General features: G+C 42.1%; 1 protein-coding gene and 1 pseudogene across 5 annotated transcripts in view; one reads left to right on the top strand and one right to left on the bottom strand.

Annotated features, from left to right (window-relative positions):
* CRACD (capping protein inhibiting regulator of actin dynamics) overlaps positions 1 to 23,241 on the top strand; it is a 316,726-nt gene that overhangs the window by 205,421 nt on the left and 88,064 nt on the right. For all 4 annotated transcript variants that reach the window (XM_082609280.1, XM_082609281.1, XM_082609279.1 and 1 more), the window contains one exon: positions 10,072 to 10,243. The gene's annotated coding sequence lies outside the window, so the exon portion shown is untranslated. The remainder of the gene's footprint in view (positions 1 to 10,071; positions 10,244 to 23,241) is intronic.
* On the bottom strand, positions 4,988 to 5,731 carry LOC309792722 (coiled-coil-helix-coiled-coil-helix domain-containing protein 2-like; annotated as a pseudogene). Its single transcript has one exon. The product of its transcript is annotated as a coiled-coil-helix-coiled-coil-helix domain-containing protein 2-like (transcript).

Here is a 23,241-nt window from a genome sequence, read left to right on the forward strand (position 1 = left end):
CACTCACCAGGGCCAGAAGCCAACACTGAGTCCCCCAGTATGACATCGTTCCCTGGGGTAATCATCTGGCTACCTGGTACAAGTTCATTAAATTGGACTGCTTCCATCATGGAAGGAGCAGCACTTTGTTCTTACTAGAACAGATATTCTGGATACAGCTTTGCCTCCTCTGCATGCAATGCTTCTGTCAAAACTATCATCCATGCGGTTACATACTATCTCATCTACTATAATGGTAGGTCACATGGCATCACTTCTGATCAAGGAACTTGATAAGCCCATGCTCATGGAATTCACTAGTCTTGCCATGTTCCCCATCATCCTGTAGCAGCTGGCTTGATATAGTGGTGGGACAGCCTTTAGAAGACTCAGTTACAGTGCCAGTGAGGTAGCAATACTTGGTGGGGCTGGGACAATGAATGTCCTCTCGGATGCAGTATATGTCCTAAGTCAGTATCCAATATATGGTGCTGTTTCCCTCATAGCCAGGCTTATTGGTCCAGGAATCAGTGGGTGGAAATGGGAGTGACTCCATTTTCTTTTACCTCTAGTGATCCAGTAGGAAAATTTTTCTTTCTGTTCCCTTGACCTTAGGTTCTGCTTGTCTAGAGTTCTTAGTTCCAATAGGTGGAATGCTTCCACTAGGAGGCACAACAATGATTCACCTGAACTAGTTATTGAGACTCTCACATGGCTCCTTTGGGTTCCTCATGCCTCTCAATCAACAGGCAAGGAAGAGGGTTGCTGTATGAGCTGGAGTGATTGATTCTGATTACCAAGGGAAAATTGCTGCTACTATATAATGGAGGTAAGGAAGAGTTTTTCTGAAATAGAGGAGGTCCCTTAGGGCATACTAGCATTCCCATGTCCTGTGCAGTAATCAAAAACTACAACAACCCAGTTCAGGACAGCTAATGGACCAAGTTCTTCAGGAATGCAGGTTTGAGTCAACTCACCAGGCAAAGAACCACAACCAGCTGAGGTCCTTGCCGAGAGCAAAAGAAATGTGGAATGGGTAGTGGAAGAAGATAGCTATAAAGACCAGGTACAACCACATGACCATTGCAGAAACAACCCATGATAGCTATGAGTATTTCTTCCTTATTTTGTTATGAATATGTTTGTGTATATATATTAACCAAATATGTTTTTCTTATCTCCTAATCATCTAACATAAGATGTATTAATAATAACTCTATGTCTCATAAGTTACAGGAGAAGTGTGAGCATCACCCAAGGACTTCACATCTTCTTCTGGGGAACGGGTTAGTGTGTTTTCAGATGTACGTAGGATAGTTGTATCATGTCAGTGGAAGTATGACTTTGTTATTGGATTTATGTGGAAATGAAGCATGGTTTGAGGAGCTGAGCACAAGTGCCAAGTTGACAGAGGGTGGAGTGTGAGATCATCTTGCTGCGTCAGCTTGACTAGGCTATACTCCCTAGTTATTTAATCAAACACAAATATTGTTTAATTGAGCTGTTGCTGTGCAGATGTTTTGTATGTAATTAAAGTCCATAATCAGTTGACTTTAAGCAAGGGAGATTATACAGCATAATCTGGGTGGGCCTGAGTCTATAAATTGAAAAGCCTTAAAAACAGGACTGAGGCTTCCCTGGGAGAAGAAATTCCACCTGTGAACCAGCAGCAAGTTCCAACCTGCCCTTCCTGAGGACTTGCCCTATGGGTTTCAAACTTGCTTAGCCAGCCTCCACCTGGCATAAGCCAATTTCTTGCAATAAATCTCTTAATGTATTTTATACACACACACAAACACACACATGCACATACTTATGCACATGCACACATGCCCGTGCAAAAACACCTCCTGCTGGTTCTGTTTCTCTGATTAAACCCTGACTGATACAGCCTCAGATATCCCTAAAGCTTTTGTTTTACCCATTAGTGCTTCCAGCTGGGCCCCGCACCGATCCCACAGGTGCTGGGTGTTCAACAGTATGTGTTGAATTGAAGTGAATTTAAGGTGTTCAGCCCTTGCGTAGAGGTAGCCTTTGTTGAGGTAGTTGGCTGCTGCACCAAATATGCAGGGCAAGGTATCAGGCAGCTCCCCTGCCAGTATTCTCTGCTCAGAGTCGGGCATTGATTCACAGCACCCTCTGAAACTCAAGTGGCAGAAATTGGCAGTGAAAAGAACCACCACCCACACGTCTTCTAGCATGTGGGAGAAATGTGGCCAAACACTGAGACTTCACATGAAAAATCGTATCTGCCTCTGTTACTGCTTCTCAGTATTAGTTGGTTTCTCTTGTGAATTGTTGTGAAACATGTAAAATGGGGTTCTGAGGTAGTCCAGTGGGAAAAACCAGAAAAATGAACAATTAATGTGGTTTGGAGAAACAAAGGGCCAAAGAAACGATTGATCCTTGCTTAGACCTAGTAAGTACAGTACAAACCTATTTCAGTAGGTTCTGCTTAGCATGTACAGTCAGTTTTGCTATAACATGACATATGTATTGCTGAAAATCAGTGAGCTCTGCAGAATCACAAAGTGAAAACCAAGGGCTAATGGGAAAATGGGATAGCAGCACAACACAAAAAATTGTGACTTATTTAAAAGGGTAGGCACTTAATAAAAATTGTAGCACAGTGTTACACATGTTAAATGATGATGAACTAAAACAATACTCCAATGTACTTTACCTTGAAAAAGACAAAGTTTTCTTGTGGACTAGAGCATCGGAAGGCTGCAATTTGTGAGTTATCGTGAGGCTGTGGAAGGGTTTTTTTCCCAAAATTGGACAGAAAGCTGTAATACAACATGTGCTTGGGTTTATCTCATAACACAGGTGGCAATCTGCGGGAACTGGTAGACATTTGAGGTGTATGTGTGGGGGGCGTTTGTGTGTTCCTACACACCTCAATTCAGCTGAGTGCAGTTTTCCGCACTCAGTGTTTCTCGTGGATGGGATAACATATGTCAATCACATTGGAACAAGCTTGCATTTTCAGAACAAGTGTGATTACAGGGCTGACGGTGCTGCCTAAAGAGATCACCACCCTTTCTTTATCTGTATTTTCAAACTCCCAAAGGTTCTTTGTAAGTTTGGCGCAAATTCATTTGTTAGCAAAAAGTAAGGTGAATATAAATGTTTTCCAGAAACACTGCATTTGATTGTAAAGCGCTGTCACAGACCCCACTGGGGTTTAAATATGCCTGTCTACAATCTGAAAACTTCTGATTTCTAAAGCATGTCTAGCTCTAAGGGAATAGGGAACAGTCCATCTGTATACTGAGTGTCTGTTTTGTGTGAGGCATTGTGTTAGGACATGGTACACGGCAGTTGCCTGAATCCTATAATTTTACTAATTTAAGAGGAATTTTGCAGTGCTTTTCTTAGCCCTGGAACATCAGAATACTTTAGAGAAGAAACTGTTCAGTTAAAAAAGATTGCTAGACATACAGTCTAGTAATGTAAACTCATGTTTACTGAGCAGTGTGCTCCGGAATTTAGGGGAGGAATTTAGTGTGTATAAAATATATGATACCTAAAGAAACTAAAAGGTATTTGAAAGAAATAGTGAAGACATTGTTTCCCTGAGTGTGTTCAGAGGAACACTAGTCATCATAGATGTCCAGAAAGTCAAGTTTGGGCAGCACTGCATATTCTCTGCTCTTCTGGAGCACAATAATGCTATCAGCATATTAAAGACTCTGAAAGGTCCCATAGTAAAGAAGCATGTTTAACTTTGTTTTACGTGGATTCTCAAATGTACTGGTCTTTGAATAAGAACCTGGTACTGACCCACAGAGCACATTCTGAGAAACTCCAGACTAAGACGTTTATGATGCTCCAGATGAACTATGAGAGGAAATTCTGTTTCTCATTTGGAAGTGTAGCATATAAATCCAATGCAGAGAAATTGTATGCTTTTATTATTTTAGGTTTAGAAATGAAAATGTAAGAAGTGCATTCTTATGACAAATGGAAAATGAATCAGATTTGCTTGACTTGCCCAGTGATTTTTAATTTTTAGAATCTTCTATATAAACTAGCAATTATGATGATGCAGCCATCAAATGGTATGTAATTATATCCATGAAATAATGGATACTGAGTATTTTTTAAAATGAAAACAAATTCCCTAAAGTAATTATTGGATGATGAAAATAAATTAATTCAATTCAGTACTTAAAGAATGAAAATTACTGTGATCCCTGAAGCAGTGTATGTGCAGATATAGGTTCTTTCATGTGAAAAATTATGGCAGAGAAATGCTGAAATATTAAGAAAATGTGATACCCACTGTTTTTTCTCCTATAAACTCAATCTTACCATTTAAGATGGTCAATTTCCACAGAGGCTGGTAAGCAGATGTTTCATAGCTAGTAAGACATGGGATCAGGATTCAGGCCAACTGCTCTCACCTCTGGGGCCTACATACTTAACCCCTAACTAGAGCTGCAGTCATTAAAAAAACAAATTTAGTAGAAATAACATTTCTTTCTTCTCCCTCCCCTTCTCTCCCCACTGTCCCAACCAGCCAACAAAAGTAAATTTCTGTTGTAAACTTCTAAAATGCCATTCTAAATACTTTAATGTTAGAGAATACTTTGCGAAGCCATACTCCTTCTATATGACCGTTGTATTTTGGAATATTAATAGCATTGCAGAAGAGCTCTGTTTTACTGCATTGTGAAAATTGCTTTGATCTTTTAGGCCCCATCTGTACAAATATATTCACAATGACAATTGGTGTTATTTGTCAAGAAAAATAGCTGCTGTTGATGACCATGCACCTAATCCAGTTGATTCCGGGGAGACAGACAGTTATTACAGCCCCAAAATCATAAACTGATCATAAAATAGTTTATCGAGTGGCTATGTGCAGACACATGCTCAAGTTTTCATAATGGTGGTTGTAGCATAGAATTGCGAGTGCTTCATAAAATTTAGGTACTTGCTTTTTTTTTTTTTTGGAAAGAAAATCACTTTATTCTAATTAATTCACAAACAAAAGCATGTTTAAGAGGCCACACAAACACGCACCCAGCCCCAAACTTAATACCATCTCCGTGAGCTTCTATATGGTGAGAATACCCTCTTCCACTGCAATCCTGAAGCACAAAAGCTATTAATGATCAAGGAGAGGTTTAACTGGTGGCTTCACACTTTATATCTTCACTATCAATTATATTTTTAATGCTAAACCAACGTAGTCATGAGAGATGATTTTTCATACCTCCGACTGGAACTTCTTGATGAAGCTAACCCGTTCGCCAATCTGCACTGTTTTCAGCACCTCGCTGAAACCTGCACACAATTTAAGGTCACCCTGGTTCTGGGCACACTCCAAAAACTGTTTCATCTCAAAAAAGCATGGGCCACTCTGCTGCTGCTGTGCAGGCTAGGTTCCCCGAGGCTCCTGGTGAGTGATGTCAAGCCTTGAGGGCTCAGCATTACTTCCTCCACTGAAGCCACCAGGGAGGGCATGACCCAGAGTGTGGCCGACGGCAGAACCCACAGCCACGCCGGCTGCAGTGGCTGCCATCTGGGCCATCAGACCTGGCTGCTGGGAAGCAGCAGCAGGGGAGCCAACAGCAGATGGTGAAGCCACTGCGGGTGGCTGAGCGGCGGGCGCTGGCCTGGGTGCAGTTCTCATCTGAGGTGCCCGGCTGGCCGGAGGGGCCACGCTGGAAGTGCGGCTTCGGCTTCCACGAGGCATCTTAAATGTGCGGCGAAGCGGGGTCTAGAAGAGCGAGACTCGGAGGAGACCTGGGCTGCTTCTTAGTACTCACTTTTTTGATATAAAAGAGCTTAGACCTAAACATTGAGAAGAAAATTGGGGAATCAAGTAAATAAGAGTATAACTCCTTCCCTGATTTATAAAATGTTATTCCCTATTAATGTTGCTAAGTCACAGTTTGCTGTCCGAATGTTGGGTGGACCTCGTTGCAATTACTGAGTTTTTTCTAAAGTTAATCCTGGAAAAATAATTAATTGCCACAGTCAGTAATAAAATAATCATAAAAATAAACTTTTAAATTTTATTTAAAATGTAAAGATATTTCTGACAGGAATGTATAATTTAGGAAATGAGAATGGGGGAAATTTTTTTTTTTATAACTGAGATGTCACCAAACACTAAGACTTTGAAGCAGACTTCTAACAAAAGCTTCTGTGTTCTGACTCCTCCGAAGAAAGATTGGTGCTCTTAGGACTTAGAATCTTTCTATTTCTCATGGTAAGAGGATTGTTTGTTGGATGGAGAGTTCAGGTAGGTTTTACTGTTCTTTTACCTTCCGGGTAATAAGTAAGGCATTGATGAAGCAGCCTTTCCCAAGTAATTTATGAGAAGGGCGGGCGCTATCTGACATCTGGACTTTGACACGTCTTCCAGGATGATGTGTGTGGACTCATGCCAAGTGATTGCCCATATAACATGCAGCACAAAGTGCTAGGCTGCCTGGATTACAAGCAGTCCTCAAATGGCCAGCTCTACAGATAGGTCACCTGAAGGAGGCCATTCTGTACTCGCATGAAGCCCACCAAGTTCTCCGAGCTGAGGCTTCCACACCCTGGTGTCCTCTCCCAGACTGTCTGTTCACTTTCTTCCCTGCCCCCCCCCAGTATGACCAGTGCAGCAAATATTTTATCTGGTGGCTGCCCCCATTCAAGACACTTGAGGCAGGACTTCCCTGGTGGTGCAGTGGTTAAGCATCCGCCTGCTAATGCAGGGGACATGGGTTCAAGCCCTGGTCCGGGAAGATCCCACATGCTGTGGAGCAACTAAGCCCATGCACAAGTACTGAACCTGCGCTCTACAGCCCATGAGCCACAACTACTGAGCCCATGTGCCACAACTACTGAAGCCCACACGCCTAGAGCCCGTGCTCTGCAACAGGACAAGCCCGCGCACTGCAATGAAGAGTAGCCCCCGCTCACCGCAACTAGAGAAAAGCCCACGCGCAGCAACAAAGACTCAAGGCAGACAAAAAAAAAAAAAAAAAAAAAAAAAAAGACTGAGGCATTACTCAGCCATAAAAAAGAACAAAATAATGCCACTTGCAGCAACATGGATGGACCTAGAGATTCTCATACTGAGTGAAGTAAGTCAGAGAAAGACAAATATCATATGATATCGCTTATATGTGGAATGTAAAAAAAAGGCTACAAATGAACTTATCTACAAAACCGAAATAGAGTTACAGATGTAGAAAATAAACTTATGATTACCAGGGGGTAATGGGGGGAGGGATAAATTGGAAGATTGGGATTGACACATACACACTACTATACATAAAACAGATAACTAATAAGGACCGACTGTATAGCACAGGGAACTCTACTTAATACTCTGCAATGGCCTATATGGGAAAAGAATCTAAAAAAGAGTGGATATATGTATTTGCATAGCAGATTCACTTTGCTGTACAGCAGAAACTAACACAACATTGTAAATCAAATATACCCCAATTAAAAAAAAAAAAGACGCCGAGCATTACAAAGGCCCTCATCAGCCTTCTTGGCTGACCATGTAGACCAAGTCACCCATCAGTTAAATACCCATGCAAGAAACTGTAATTTAATTTGCCTTTAATTATAGTTAACTCTCTTGGTTCCAGCTCAACTGAACCCCACCAAATCCACCTTGATTTTAGAGAAAAAGATGACTTTTTTCCCCCCATCAATAAATTCTAACATTCTAAAATTCTCTACTTAGCTTAAAAGCTAAATTTGTGGGCCCAGGCTGGAGGTAATGATGTTATCATAACTGATACTTTTAGAATTTTGCTATGGTCTTTTAGAATATTTCTGATTAGAGAATTTGGGGTTAGGTATTTCTACAGTGGGAAAAAAGCAATTGATATAAAAGGAAAAAAAAAGAATTTTACCTCAGAAATAAGTGAAATGTAGCATAAGTTACTGTTTGACCATTTACCATGATGCTGTCAAACTTAGAAATCAGATGTCACTTACATATTTTGAGCCTTTGACAGTTGTAGAGAAAGTACTCACTTATTTCATCAGGCAGTGCCAAAGACCAATTCTATAGTAATGTAATGATACTTGTGGCACCTTATAGAATTCTTTTAATTTAAATTTTTTAAATTGACTCATTTTATATAGAATCAATTCTTCTAACATTTCACTAATATTCTGTGGTGGTCTTCAAAAACTACTGATTATAATTTTTTATGTTAGCCTTTGGAGATTTTACTGATGGGAACCAAAAGTAGGTTTCATGAAAATCTCTGGCCTATACTCCTGAATAAATAACAACTTGAAAACATACAGACATTCTGAAATTAAACCCTCCAATTTTGTTTTTTTTTTTTTACCATTTTTAAATGATATGATCTCAATTATATTGCACATTTCCTTGTCTTTTAAATAATTTAATTCTGAGGACTACATGCCTAGCACAGTGCCTTATGTATGGGGGCATCTGCTATGTTGTAAATCTCCTTTCCTTTTAAGGGTGATACAGTATGTTATTTAAGGGACCGATGAAGTTTGAAGGTGTGTTTGTATTTATACTAAGGATTCCAGACTGTTATCTTTTTTTTTTTTTTTTTTTTTTTTTTGCCGTACGCGGGCCTCTCACTGTTGTGGCCTCTCCCGCCTGTGGAGCACAGGCTCCGGACGCACAGGCTCAGCGGCCATGGCTCACGGGCCCAGCCGCTCCACGGCATGTGGGATCTTCCCGGACCGGGGCACGAACCCGTGTCCCCTGAATCGGCAGGCGGACTCTCAACCACTGCGCCACCAGGGAAGCCCCAGACTGTTATCTTTCTGTAATTGGTGATTATACTTTCTGCTTCCTCACGTCAGATTTTCTGTGAACTCTTAGTAAGGCCAGAACTGCAGATCACCAGAGGAAATGAGATGACTACCTTGAACATCATTAACCTCATTTTTATACCCAGATCTCTTTGTAGACTCTGGCCAGCAGAGATCTGGGGGCTCTGATACCCAGCTGCGGGCTCGTACCTGTGTGTTTTGTGCAAGTACTTTTCTATACACATTGTGAGTGTTCATCTCTCCTTTTCTCTCAAAGCTCCTGACTTCACCTTCTAAGACATGTCTCCCATGACACACACAAGTAATTTCATCTCTCTGGGCCTCAGGTTCCTCATCTGTGAAATAGGGATGTTAGTAATATCTACTTCCCAGGGTTGTTTTGAAGATAACTGAGTTAATATCTGTAAAGGTCTTAGAGCAGTCGTGCATAGTAAGGGTTAAATAATTTTAAAAAAAGGTTGACCACTGGATAAATGACTCTTTAAGCTTCTTAAAGAAAAGGAAAGAATTGAGAAGATACTTCTCCTAGTAGAGGCTGATTTACACTTTCTTTTCTGGGGTAGGAATGGAGTAATTTGGAGGGACTTGTATCTGAAGGAGCAGAACTGAAAGGTATTACCTAAAATATCTGTAGAAAGTGCTGGCAGTGACCCTGGGTCCTGACTGGATCGAGTAATATATGGAAAGATGTTCATAGCAGCTCCTCTGGGGGCTCTTCATAGTAGATCTTAAAAGGAGACAAGAGGAATAAACTGGAAATACATGGGGATGGAGGGAATTGGGGACAAAGCTTATGCCATGAGTTAGCAGTTATCTTCTGTTACCTAACAAAGGCTGAAAGAGAGTGATTCTCAGGGGAGATGATATATATATGTAAGTCACATACTTAGATATATAAATCTTTTAACCACCTGTCTGACATAGGTGTTTTTCTCAGCTTCTTTCGTGGAAAGGGGCCCTGGCCATCTGCTTTGTTAAAAGAAAGCAGGCAGCAGCTTTGGGTGGCACGTGCAGGGGATGGATGCCCTGCCGACCACCATGAAGCTTGGAAGCCCTTCGTGGTGCCCGCGGGCGCTTGTCGAGAGCCGGGGGGTGGGGGGGGGGCGTAGGACCCATGCCCGGGGCCCGCCTCGCCCGCTGCTGCGGCTGCTGCACGCACCGGCTGCCCAACGACGGCGTTGGCTTGCGGCCAGGTGGCTCTTGGCTCCAACAGCCGGGCCGCCCTTTGCCCCGGGCTCGCAGCCCGGTGGTAATTCGCTCTAGGTGCTGTCAAACTGCAGCGTGTGTTTATCTTGTAATCCACAGACAAGAAGAAGGGAGGCAAATTCCAGCCTTTGAAGAAGTTGTTTGGCAAAAGGAAAAAGAAAGGCACGCCGACGGCCCGGGAGGCGTCTGCAGGGCGCAAGTGTCGCTCTCCCCCGAGTGTCAGCAATGGGACCTTCTCTTCGGACGAGGAGACCCTGGAGGACAGCCTGAGGTAATCACTCGCACTGTTTTTTCTGACCTTCAGCGGAGTTCCGGGGTGGGGAGTGGGATCCCGAAGGAGACAGAGCGGCATCCTCATGGGCTCCACTTCTGGGAAGGTGGAGGACTGCGGTGCGTGGTGCGCTCTGTGCGGAGACGTTACCTCGGGGAATTAGCATACGTGTCTGGCCTCACTTTGTGGGACAGCATAGAGATGTGCGCCTTCATCTTGCTGCCCTCACGGGGGGAGGAAGGCAGCAGCTCACTGCCTTGGCTCAACCCAAGCTCCTTGGGTTGGAGGAGACCATGTTCCCCTGTCCCATTGCCTGGCAAGGAGGAAGGGTGGTTCGTACATTAGGTTTTACACCTGCGTTGAGGATGCAAACTGCTGGGGCACAGGGTGTCACCCTTCATCCCCCCTGGCCATGTCTAGCAACTTTCAAAACCGGCCTACAATGGGGCTTTTAGTTTCTGCTTTTTTTTTTTTTTTTTTTTGCGGTATGCGGGCCTCTCACTGCTGTGGCCTCTCCCGTTGCGGAGCTCAGGCTCAGCGGCCATGGCTCACGGGCCCAGCCGCTCCGCGGCATGTGGGATCCTCCCGGACCGGGGCACGAACCCGTGTCCCCTGTATCGGCAGGCGGACTCTCAACCACTGCGCCACCAGGGAAGCCCTAGTTTCTGCTTCTTGTTCTCTCTCTCCTCCCCTCCCGTCTCCCTCTCGTCGTCCTTCTTCTCTCTCTCTCCTTCTCGTTGCTCTTTCCTCTTTTCTCTCTCTCTTCCTCTTAGAGCACAGGCACTACATCTGGCTGTTACCGTGTCAAGAACTCAGACAAGCAGGGTAAGGAGGTACTTTCTCACCTGAGTGCTGGGAATTGAAGTCAGAGATAGTTACGTTCTGCTACTGACAGCTCAGAAGTCAGCTCCTCTGAGAAGCCCTTTCCCACTACCCGCTCTGATTTGTTTGCCCTTGACTGCCTGGCTCCCGCAAAGAACTTGTTACTTTCTCTGGAAATGATTGATAGGCTAGTCTGTCTCTCTCAGCTGCCGGTTCTATGAAGCCAGGGACCAGGTTTTATTCAGCCTCACCTTAGGCACTCAGAAAGTGTTTCCTATGAATGACTGTTACTGCATTAAGTTGCCCTAGTACGTGTCGAAGGCATAGATGATGTAACCTGTGATATTCTCACTGTGTTTGAAGGACAAAGACAAAAACAGCCTCGGTGGTCTGTCTGTGAGTATAGTGTTGTCAACTACAGTTGAGCCCAGGTTACAGAATCCTCAGGCAAGCCATGCACATTAAGCATTACAGTGCCCACAACAGCATTTGTTAGCCCTAAGTAATGCTGACTCTTTTCCTCCACAGGCCTATATTGGTTTTCCATTGTCTTTATTAAGGAAACTATTGAATTTAACCAAAGAGAACAATTTCACTGAAAGGAGAACACAGCCAGCACCAAACTAACCCAATTGTTGGTATGTCAGTATCAATATAGAATTGAGTATTGTCCAGCACGAATCAGGTTTGACGTTACTTTGGTTTCTTCCCTTGCAAAACAGGAGTGTGAACCTTTTTGCTTCACAGCATCAGAATGAGGTACAGATACTAAAATGTGACCAAGCAGCAGTTTAATGCAAAATCTGAGATCAAGTCTGGAAAGTTCTCCTTTGGAAGGAGTGTCCTATGAAAGCACAACTTGTCCTTTTTATAGCAGGTTATGGTTTTCTCAAGTCTCTGATTTCTTGCTGAATTTTATTAGACTCTTAGAAGACCCTAGACCCTTGTTCTCTTCCCATTTAAGTGGTATTCTGTTTACCCCTTGGGGTTTTCCTTAAGGTTTTAAGTTTTAAAATTTAAAGATTTTAAGATTTGCCTTGGGGAAATCTACATTGGATCAAACAGCTACATTTCCATTAAATGTAGGTAATGTTACCTGTTCTTATTGATAAACCTATATTTATGAGACATATGCTATATTTTAATTATTTAATACTTATTTGTATAATACAGGAAGCTAGAAGGATAAACTTGAGATGATGAGTTTAAAAAAGGCTCTTTAAATGTTTTTAAAATTTTAAAAATAGGAAAATAGAAGTTGATGAAAATATATATTCCCTCTTTCTACTCAGAAACTTCCAATTGAAAAATAATTCCACCCACAAAGTAAATATTACATGCATCACTTACAGTATAGCTGAACTTCTGATTATTCACCCTATTTACAGATGGAGAAAGTGAAAAATGTTGCTTCCAACAATTCTTATTTTCAGTTCACTGTTCAATTAACAGATATGTTACTTCACATTGCGTAAGGATTCAAAAAATGTCTGTGCCTTTTATTTGCTATTTCCAAAATGCGCAGCTCTCACTAAAGCACAAAAGTCAAAATTCCATTAACATGATCTCTGGTGGAGGTTCCAAGGAGGCAGATTTCAGCCCAGTGTGAGGGAAAATTTCTTAATTACTAGAGCTGCTTAAAAATGAGGAGGCTGGGGATGTGCCAGGGGCATTGGAACTGATGAAGGGCAATTTCTGCACTAGGTGAGAATTTAAAGGAGCTGAACTTTAACATGCTATAAAACTCTAAGAATCTGTAATTCTAGAAATGTCTCCATGGCCCAAAATAGCTCTTTATTGATCTCCTTCTGCCTGAAATTTCTCATTGCCTTTGGGTTTCAAAGCATTCTGTTCTCTCTAGGTTAGAAGCCTTTATTTCTCCTAGGCTACTACTTTTAAATTATACATGCCTATGGGAAAAGCAAAACAGTAAAACGTGATCAGTTTTTAACAATTGAATGTGACTTCCTTTAGTAACTAAATACAGCTAATATTGTGTTTCCCAAAGTGTGTTAAATAGATGTTAAATTTGAAAGGAGGAGAGAGTCAGTTTAACAAAGAGATCTGGGAAATCCTGGACCAAAATGAATTAAATAGGATTCTTTACGTGGGACTTTTAAGATCTTTTACTATGCCAGTGTGCCCTGGGAATTTCCAAGAAGAGGGATGTAGTTTGCAGCATTTCCAAGATTTAACCACAAATTTTTGTTTCACAGAGAATATCCATTGGTGTATATTAAAGCTACCACATATTAAACTTAATACAATGTGTGTTGCATAGGTGAATTCCTGTAATATTTACCGTGACTCTGAGATTGACATTATTATTCCCATTTCAAAGATGAGAAAACTAGGGCTAGAGAATGACTTGCTAGTAAGTTGCTGAGCCACTATTCAAGCAGTAATGAGTGCATTGCTGCTATTCTGCCTCTGTGTTCTGTTGCGGCCATACTAGGGAGCTAGTCATATGGCCCTGAGTTGTCCTGCTGGTCCTGGGTCACCAGGCTCAGGTGTCTTCCTGCCTTCAGCTGCCTGATGGAGGCTCTGCTACTTATTGGGACACCACTTGTCCTACTTCCAATTTCTGCCTAACACCTGGCATTTACTGTGATTAGGAATAGCTACAGCACTTTACAGTAAGCGCCAGCTGTAAGCATGGTGAGAATCGAAGGGGCTCCACGGAGGGTGAGCTCACTGTGGGGCTGGAGCAGATAGGAAGGGGCTCAGGAATGAGGAGAACTTGAGCTGTCTCCCAACAAGGGACAGGACTTGGAGTGCTGAGAGGCAAGGCACGGGTGTTTCAGATCAGGAATGGCATGAGCAGAGACTTTCACACAAGAATGAGTGTGACACGAATAGAATAGGAGGAAACTTTCCAACTCATTGTGTGAGGCCAGTGTTACCCTAACACCAAAACGTCACACACAAAAGAAAACTACGGACCAATAGCTCTTATGAATAAAGACATAAAAAATCCCAGGCAAAATACTAGCAAACTGAATCCAACAACATATAAAAAAGGATTCTACACCATGACCAAATGGGATCTAAGCCAGGAGTATAAGGTTCGTTTTATATACAAGAATCAATCAATATAACACACCATGTTAATAAAAAAAGACAAGAACCACATGATCATCACAGTTGATGTAGAAAAAAGCATTTGACAAAATCCAACACCCTTACATGATAAAAACACTCAAAACTGGGAATGGAAAGGAATTTCTTCAACTTGATAAAGGACACCTATGAAAATCCACAGCTAATATTATACTAAATGGTGAAAGAATGAATGTGTTCCCCTTGAGATCAGGAAAAAGACAAGAATGGCTATTCAACACTGTACTGTACTATACCATAGGTTATAGCTAGGACAGTTAGGCAAGAAAAAGAAATAAAAGGCATCAATTTTGGAAAGGAAGAAATAAAAGCTATCTATTTTCAGATACCATGATCTTGTATATAGAAAATCCTAAGGAATCCACAAATAAACCATTTGACTAATAAGGTTGAAACAGACTGCAAAATACGAGATTAGGGTTTTTGCATTTCAATGTACCTACTCCTCCTGAGAAGAGTCCAGGCTTCCCATAGCCCTCCTGGTAGTCCCCCTGGCCCTCCAACCAGCCAAGGGAGCTCGTCTCCCCTGTGTTGGACCTCAGGACAGGGGCACCCAATATGTGGCTTGAACCCCTCACTCCCCAGGGAGGATCTCTGCCCATATAATCTACCTTTCCCTCTGAATCCCCTCCCTGGGACATAGGTTCTGACCTGATCACTTCACACCCATTAGGAAGGCTATAATAAAAAAGACAGACAATACGTGTTGGTGAGGATGTGGAGAAATTGGAACCCTCATACATTGCTGGTAATGTAAAATGATGCAGCCACTTTGGAAAACACTTTGACAGCTCCTCAAAATGTTAAACATAGTATTGCCATATGACCCAGCAATTCCACTCCTAGGTATATACCCAAGAGGAATGAAAATATATGTCCACACAAAAACTAGTATACAAATGTTCACAGCAACATTATTCATAATAGACCCAAAGTGGAAACCATCCAAATGTCCATCAAAAGATGAATGGATAAATACAACGTGGTGCATATCCATACAATGGAATATTATTTGGGAATAGAAAAGAATGAAATCCTGATACATGGTATAACATGGATAAACTTTGAAAACAATACGTTAAGTGAAAGAAGCCAAATAAAAAAATACCACCTATTATATGATTCCATTTATATGAAATGTTCCAAACAGGCAAATCCACAGAGACAGAAAGATTAGTGGTTCTCAGGTGCATGGTAGGGTGGGGGTGACTGCTGATGGGTACGTGGTTTCTTTGGGGTTATAAAAATCTTCTAAACTTAGGTGACAGTGATGGTTGCCCAATTTTGTGAATATACTAAAAATCATTTAAATGTACCCTTCAAAAGGGTGAATTTTATGGTATTGGAATTGCGTCTCAATAAAGATTTCGTTTGTTTGTTTGTTTTTTAGTTTTTTTTTATATACAGCAGGTTCTTATTAGTCGTCAATTTTATACACATCAGTGTATACATGTCAATCCCAATCACCCAATTCATCACACCCCATCTCCACCCCCTGCCGCTTTCCCCCCTTGTTGTCCATACGTTTGTTCTCTACATCTGTGTCTCAACTTCTGCCCTGCAAACTGGTTCATCTGTACCATTTTTCTAGGTTCCACATATATGCATAAATGTACGATATTTATTTTTCTCTTTCTGACTTACTTCACTCTGTGTGACAGTCTCTAGATCCATCCACGACTGTACAAATGACTCAATTTCGTTCCTTTTTATGGCTGAGTAATATTCCATTGTATATATGTACCACAACTTCTTTATCCATTTGTCTGTCGATGGGCATTTAGGTTGCTTCCATGACCTGGCTATTGTAAATAGTGCTGCAACAAACATTGGGGTGCATGTGTCTTTTTGAATTATGGTTTTCTCTGGTATATGCCCAGTAGAGGTATTGCTGGATCATATGGTAATTCTATTTTTAGTTTTTTAAGGAACCTCCATACTGTTCTCCATAGTGGCTGTATCAATTTACATTCCCACCAACAGTGCAAGAGGGTTCCCTTTTCTCCACACCCTCTCCAGCATTTGTTGTTTGTAGATTTTCTGATGATGCCCATTCAAATTGGTGTGAGGTGATACCTCATTGTAGTTTTGATTTGCATTTCTCTAATAATTAGTGATGTTGAGCAGCTTTTCATGTGCTTCTTGGCCACCTGTATGTCTTCTTTGGAGAACTGTCTATTTAGGTCTTCTGCCCATTTTGGGATTGGGTTGTTTGTTTCTTTAATATTGAGCTGCTTGAGCTGTTTATATATTTTAGAGATTAATCCTTTGTCCGTTGATTCGTTTGCAAATATTTTCTCCCATTCTAAGGGTTGTCTTTTTATCTTGTTTATGGTTTCCTTTGCTGCACAAAAGCTTTTAAGTTTCATTAGGTCCCATTTGTTTATTTCTGTTTTTATTTCCACTACTCTAGGAGGTGGATCAAAAAAGATCTTGCTGTGATTTATGTCAAAGAGTGTTCTTCCTATGTTTTCCTCTACGAGTTTTATAGTGTCCAGTCTTACATTTAGGTCTCGAATCCATTTTGAGTTTATTTTTGTGTATGGTGTTAGGGAGTATTCTAATTTCATTCTTTTACACGTAGCTGTCCAGTTTTCCCAGCACCACTTATTGAAAAGACTGTCTTTTCTCCATTGTATATCCTTGCCTCCTTTGTCATAGATTAGTTGACCATAGGTGTGTGGGTTTATCTCTGGGCTTTCTATCTTGTTCCATTGATCTGTGTTTCTGTTTTTGTGTCAGTACCATATTGTCTTGTTTACTGTAGCTTTGTAGTATAGTCTGAAGTCAGGGAGTCTGATTCCTCCAGCTCTGTTTTTTTCCCTCAAGACTGCTTTGGCTATTCGGGGTCTTTTGTGTCTCCATACAAATTTTAAGATGATTTGTTCTAGTTCCATAAAAAATGCCATTGGTAATTTGATATGGATTGCATTGAATCTGTAGATTGCTTTGGGTAGTATAGTCATTTTCACAATATTGATTCTTCTAATTCAAGAACATGGTATATCTCTCCATCTGTTGGTATCATCTTTGATTTCTTTCATCAGTGTCTTATACTTTTCTGCATACAGGTCTTTTGTCTCCCTAGGTAGGCTTATTCCTAGGTATTTTATTCTTTTTGTTGCAGTGGTAAATGGGAGTGTTTCCTTAATTTCTCTTTCAGATTTTTCATCATTAGTGTATAGAAATGCAAGAGATTTCTGTGCATTAATTTTGTATCCTGCAACTTCACCAAATTCATTGATTAGCTCTAGTAGTTTTCTGGTGGCATTTTTAGGATTCTGTATGTATAGTATCATGTCATCTGCAAAGAGTGACAGTTTTACTTCTTCTTTTCCAATTTGTATTCCTTTTATTTCTTTTTCTTCTCTGATTGCCGTGGCTAGGACTTGCAAAACTATGTTGAATAATAGTGATGAGAGTGGACATCCTTGTCTTGTTCCTGATCTTAGAGAAAATGCTTTCAGTTTTTCACCATTCAGAATGATGTTTGCTGTGGGTTTGTCATATATGGCCTTTATTATGTTGAGGTAGTTTCCCTCTATGCCCACTTTCTGGAGAGTTTTTATCATAAATGGGTGTTGAATTTTGTCAAAAGCTTTTTCTGCATCTATTGAGATGTTCATATGGTTTTTATTCTTCAGTTTGTTAATATGGTGTATCACATTGATTGATTTGCATATATTGAAGAATCCTTGCATCCCTGGGATAAATCCCACTTGATCATGGTGTATGATCCTTTTAATGTGTTGTTGGATTCTGTTTGCTAGTATTTTGTTGAGGATTTTTGCATCTATATTCATCAGTGATATTGGTCTGTAATTTTCTTGTTTTTGTAGTATATTTGTCTGGTTTTGGTATCAGGGTGATGGTGGCCTCATAGAATGAGTTTGGGAGTGTTCCTTCCTCTGCAATTTTTTGGAAGAGTTTGAGAAGTATGGGTGTTAGCTCTTCTCTAAATGTTTGATAGAATTCACCTGTAAAGCCATCTGGTCCTGGACTTTTGTTTGTTGGAAGATTTTTCTTTCTTTCTTTTTTTTTTTTTGTGGTACCTGGGCCTCTCACTGTTGTGGCCTCTCCCATTGCGGAGCACAGGCTCTGGACACGCAGGCTCAGCGGCCATGGCTCACGGGCCTAGCCACTCCGCGGCACGTGGGATCTTCCCAGACCGGGGCACGAACTCGTGTCCCCTGCATCAGCAGGCGGACTCTCAACCACTACGCCACCAGGGAAGCCCCTGTTGGAAGATTTTTAATCACAGTTTCCATTTCATCACTTGTGATTGGTCTGTTCATATTTTCTATTTCTTCCTGGTTCAGTTTTGGAAGGTTATACCTTTCTAAGAATTTGTCCATTTCTTCCAGGTTGTCCATTTTATTGGCATAGAGTTGTTTGTAGGAGTCTCTTAGGATGCTTTGTATTTCTGTGGTGTCTGTTGTAACTTCTCCTTTTCCATTTCTAATTTTATTGATTTGAGTCCTCTCCCTCTTTTTCTTGATGAGTCTGGCTAATGGTTTATCAATTTTGTTTATCTTCTCAAAGAACCAGCTTCTAGTTTTATTGATCTTTGCCATTGTTTTCTTTGTTTCTATTTCATTTATTTCTTCTCTGATCTTTATGATTTCTTTCCTTCTGCTAACTTTGGGTTTTGTTTGCTCTTCTTTCTCTAGTTCTTTTAGGTTTAAGGTTAGATTGTTTATTTGAGATTTTTCTTGTTTCTTGAGGTACACTTGTATAGCTATAAACTTCCCTCTTAGAACTGCTTCCCATAGTTTTGGATTGTCGTGTTTTCATTGTCATTTGTCTCTAGGTATTTTCTGATTTCCTCTTTGATTTCTTCAGTGATTTCTTGGTTATTTAGCAACATTTTGTTTAGCCTCCATGTGTTTGTGTTTTTTACGTTTTTTCCTCCTGTAATTCATTTCTAATCTCATAGCATTGTGGTCAGAAAACATGCTTGATATGATTTCAGTTTTATTCAATTTACTGAGGCTTGATTTGTGACCCAAGGTGTGATATATCCTGGAGAATGTTCTGTGCACACTTGAGAAGAAAGTGTAATCTGCTGTTTTTGGATGGAATGTCCTATAAATATCAATTAAATCTATCTGGTTTGTTGTGTCATTTAAAGCTTCCGTTTCCTTATTTATTTTCATTTTGGATGATCTGTTCATTGGTGTAAGTGAGGTGTTAAAGTCCCCCACTATTATTGTGTTACTGTTGATTTCCTCTTTTATAGCTGTTAGCAGTTGCCTTATGTATTGAGGTGCTCCTATGTTGTGTGCATATATATTTATAACCCTGCTGCCGGGGGGCTGTAACTGTCGGGGAGAGTGGGCCCGCCGCAGAGACGACAGCCCCCCCCTAACAACCTTCCCCGCCGGCCTTCACAGCCGTCCCGGAGCCGGTCATAGTGCACCGCTGAAGTGGAAATGCGCCTGGCGTCGGCCGGTCACCAACCAGGGGTCAGTCCCCCGCCGGGCCCACCCCCGGCCCCGCGCACCCCCCCGCGACCCCCCTCCCCCACCCGCACCCGCCTGCGGAGACGCGGGGGGAGAGGCGAGGGGCGGAGGGAGGGCAGGGGGAGCGGTCAGGAGGAACGGGGAGCAGGAAATATCCGCCGGGCCGCTGGTGGGCGGACTGCACGGACCCTACCCGTTTAAGATGTTTTTTTAAGGAAGGAATAAATGTAGCCTTGATGAGGTTATACCTGGCTGAGGTGGTTAAGTTCCTGTTGGCAGGAGAGACAAGGGGCGTATTTTCCTCCTCTGAAACCCTAAAATAGGAGGTAGGAATTTGACGTGGAACAGAAAGGGATAATTTTGAAGTAGGACATAGGTGCAGAGTGTAACAGCCTAGCTTGGAAGGGTAAGCAGCTGCTCCCATTTACTTGAGGGTTTTGTGCCCTGCATTGGGGGTCCATGGGCATCTTGATAGCAGAGAGAGGACCTGGGGAAAGATACAGGTCATGTTTGAGGCTGCCTACTTGAAATATGTGCCTCTGGCTGACCCCACACCCCTGTCCCCCCAATAATGTAAATTGTATGAGACCCTTATTCAGTAGTCTCTCCCCGCCACCAGCCCACATAGATACAGACAAACACACGCGCGCGCGCGCACCAGTGTTGAAATTTCAGGTCGTTTTTAGTGCTGATCCAGTACCTGCACTTCACAAGTGCTGTCAGTATTAGAGATATGACTGGACTCCAGGTCAGCTGATTTTGCACATGGTAATCCTTTTGTCTAGAACAACCCCACCCCTATCTCCACCTCCTTCCCCCAGCTAATTCCTCTTCATCATTCAGTTTTCTGCGCAAATGCACCTTCCTCGAGGGAGCAAGCTTTCTCTGGCCCCCTGAGCCTAGATCAGGACCCCTGCCGCCAATGTTCACACAGCTTCCGTAAAAGCAGGCCTGCATGCCTTGCCCTTCATCGTATTTCCAGCCTCTAGCACTGTGCCTGGCACATAGCAGGCATTCAGTAATTATTCACTGAATGAATGAGTACATGAATCCTGCCCTTGTTACCATACTGACTCTTCCCACTGTACCAGTCAGTGTTCGTCTAATTCATCCTTCAGTTTCCCATCATGATGAAGAGCATCGCTGTCCCTCTGACCTGCTGGAAAAGGAAAATTACACGGTTGGTGTAGTGAAACAGCATGTCACCAGTGAAATTACAGTGAAGCTCAGGCTCCCTGATTACCGTGTGTGCTTAGGTCCCTTGGCCTTGCTGCTTTTCAGAAGATGACGTCAGAAAAGAATTATTTTACTTGATCATTTATCGTCTATCCATAGGAACCTGGAATGTGCTGAAATTGAACAGGGAGTAGAGAAGAGGTACAAAAGCATTAAATGCATGAAAATTAGGACTAAGCAGGAGAACAAATAGAGCTGGGCTGAGTAAGTCTGGGGGAAAGAAGGATGATGAATCAGTTTCGGCAATTATTGGAGATACAAGATGTGGGAGAGCAGCAGATCAGGAGCTAGGGTCCTCTTGTGAATACAGGTGCTTTCACTCATGAGCTGTGTGACCTTAACCAAGCCAGCCTCTTTATCTGTTAAATAGATATGCTGTCTTCAAGGATTATTATGAGGACAAAAAAATGCACGTGACATTACACTATCTGCTATAAAAAAGCACTTTACAAATGCAGGACATAATATTACTACTGAGATAAAGAGGTTGTCGATAACTAGCTTTTTATAATATTACTACTGAGATAAAGAGGTTGTTGATAACTAGCTTTCTATTTCCAGAGCATAGACCAAGACTAAATTGATTCCAACAGTGGCTAGAGAGGTTTTTTTGTGTTTTTTAAAATTTATTTATTTATTATTTTTGGCTGTGTTGGGTCTTCGCTGCTGTGCGCGGCTTTCTCTAGTTGCAGCGAGCAGGCGCTACTCTGTTGCAGTGCGCGGGTGTTGCAGTGTACGGGCTTCTCATTGTGGTGGCTTCTCTTTTTGCAGAGCACATGGGCTTCAGTAGTTGTGGCTCGCGGGCTCTAGAGCACAGGCTTAGTAGTTGTGGCCCACGGGCTTACTTGCTCCGCGGGCATGTGGGATCTTCCCGGACCAGGGATCAAACCCGTGTCCCCTGCATTGGCAGGCAGATTCTTAACCACTGCACCACCAGGGAAGCCTGGCTAGAGATGTTATGAAAAGATCTTTCTCCAGGTGGGGCATCTGAGGAGTGGAACAGATAGCGTGGAAGCCCGTGGAAGCCCTACAGAATGTTAGAGGCAGGCTAGACGATTGCTCATCCTACGTGATCTAGGCATGGGACTGAGCCAAGGGGCTGAAGTAGATGATCCTTTGACTTCCAGTTCTGAGAATCTGTGTTTTAAGATTCCAAACTTTCCTCCTCTCCCTTGAATTTTTTATGACGTATCCTGTTTCTATTGTAATTATTAGGTGATTTGGTACTCTATAGCCTATTGAGTACCAAATATTTTCATAAACTACCAGAGTCCAGGATGAACCTCCAAGACGCCACACAATGTGTAATCTGACTTCAGGCTCTTCCAGCAACTCTAGTTTGTTTGATGAGGATAGTTAATTGCTCTTTAGCATTTCATTTGAATGAGACTCACGGATCTGCTTAGGAAGAAAAGTGCTGATCAATTACAATTGCCCTTGTTGTCATGGAAACAAGCTGCAATTGGACTATAATTATATTTCCTTATTCCTGAAGTGAATCCCTAATCATTGCCATGGTAATTACCCAATATCTATGGTCCCAAATTACATGATTCTTGTCCAAAAAAGACAAAGGAGGGCTGGCCTGAGACATGTGTTAACTGTGCAGCTGCAGAGAGTCTTCTCCTTTTTTGGGTGGGGAGAATTTCCCTCTGTAGGCTCCATACTCCAAGGTTAGATGATGTCAATGGGTCTTAGATGTGCCCAGAGTTTAGAGTAGTGGCTAGAAGACTGTATCAGGTAGGATGATTTCAGTTGTAACAGAAAACACTTCTACTGGTATCTTTCTTCAACAGTAATGAAATATATTATCTGATTCCTGATAGTCTGGAAGACTTTGCAAGTTCCAAGGTCCATTAATGAAGCAACCCAGCAACATCAGCAAGATCCAGTCTGATTCCTTTTTTTCTCTCGTATTTTCAGGGAGTAGGCTCTTGCCCTCAGGCTTGTTTCCTCATAGCTCCAAGATGGCTGCCACTGTTCCAGGTGTCACATGCAGACGACACAGACCAGGAACGGAAAGGGGATCATCCCTGTCTGTGTCACATTTTATTCATGAGGAGACCTTGCCCAGAAACACCTCCCCCAGCAAACTTTCCCTCCCTTTTCATTGTTCCTTTCACAGCAGACCCCACTGCAAACAGTAGTTCCAGACAACAGAACTTAAAATGAAGATGGCTCTGCTTGACTCCTCCCTGCACTCCTTATCACTAACTGCGCAGTGGGTGAAGGATGGAAGAGCATGTCTAAGGGATAACTTTGTTTTGCTTTCCTTCTCACCTTCCCTCTTTACTGTCACCTTCCAGTGCCTAAGCTCCAGGCCACAGGCCCATCACACACCCTCCGTCTGATCTCTAC

The sequence above is a fragment of the Mesoplodon mirus genome (genome assembly GCF_964341445.2).
Source record: "Mesoplodon mirus genome assembly, chromosome: 2".
Taxonomy (NCBI): Eukaryota; Metazoa; Chordata; class Mammalia; order Artiodactyla; family Ziphiidae; genus Mesoplodon; species Mesoplodon mirus.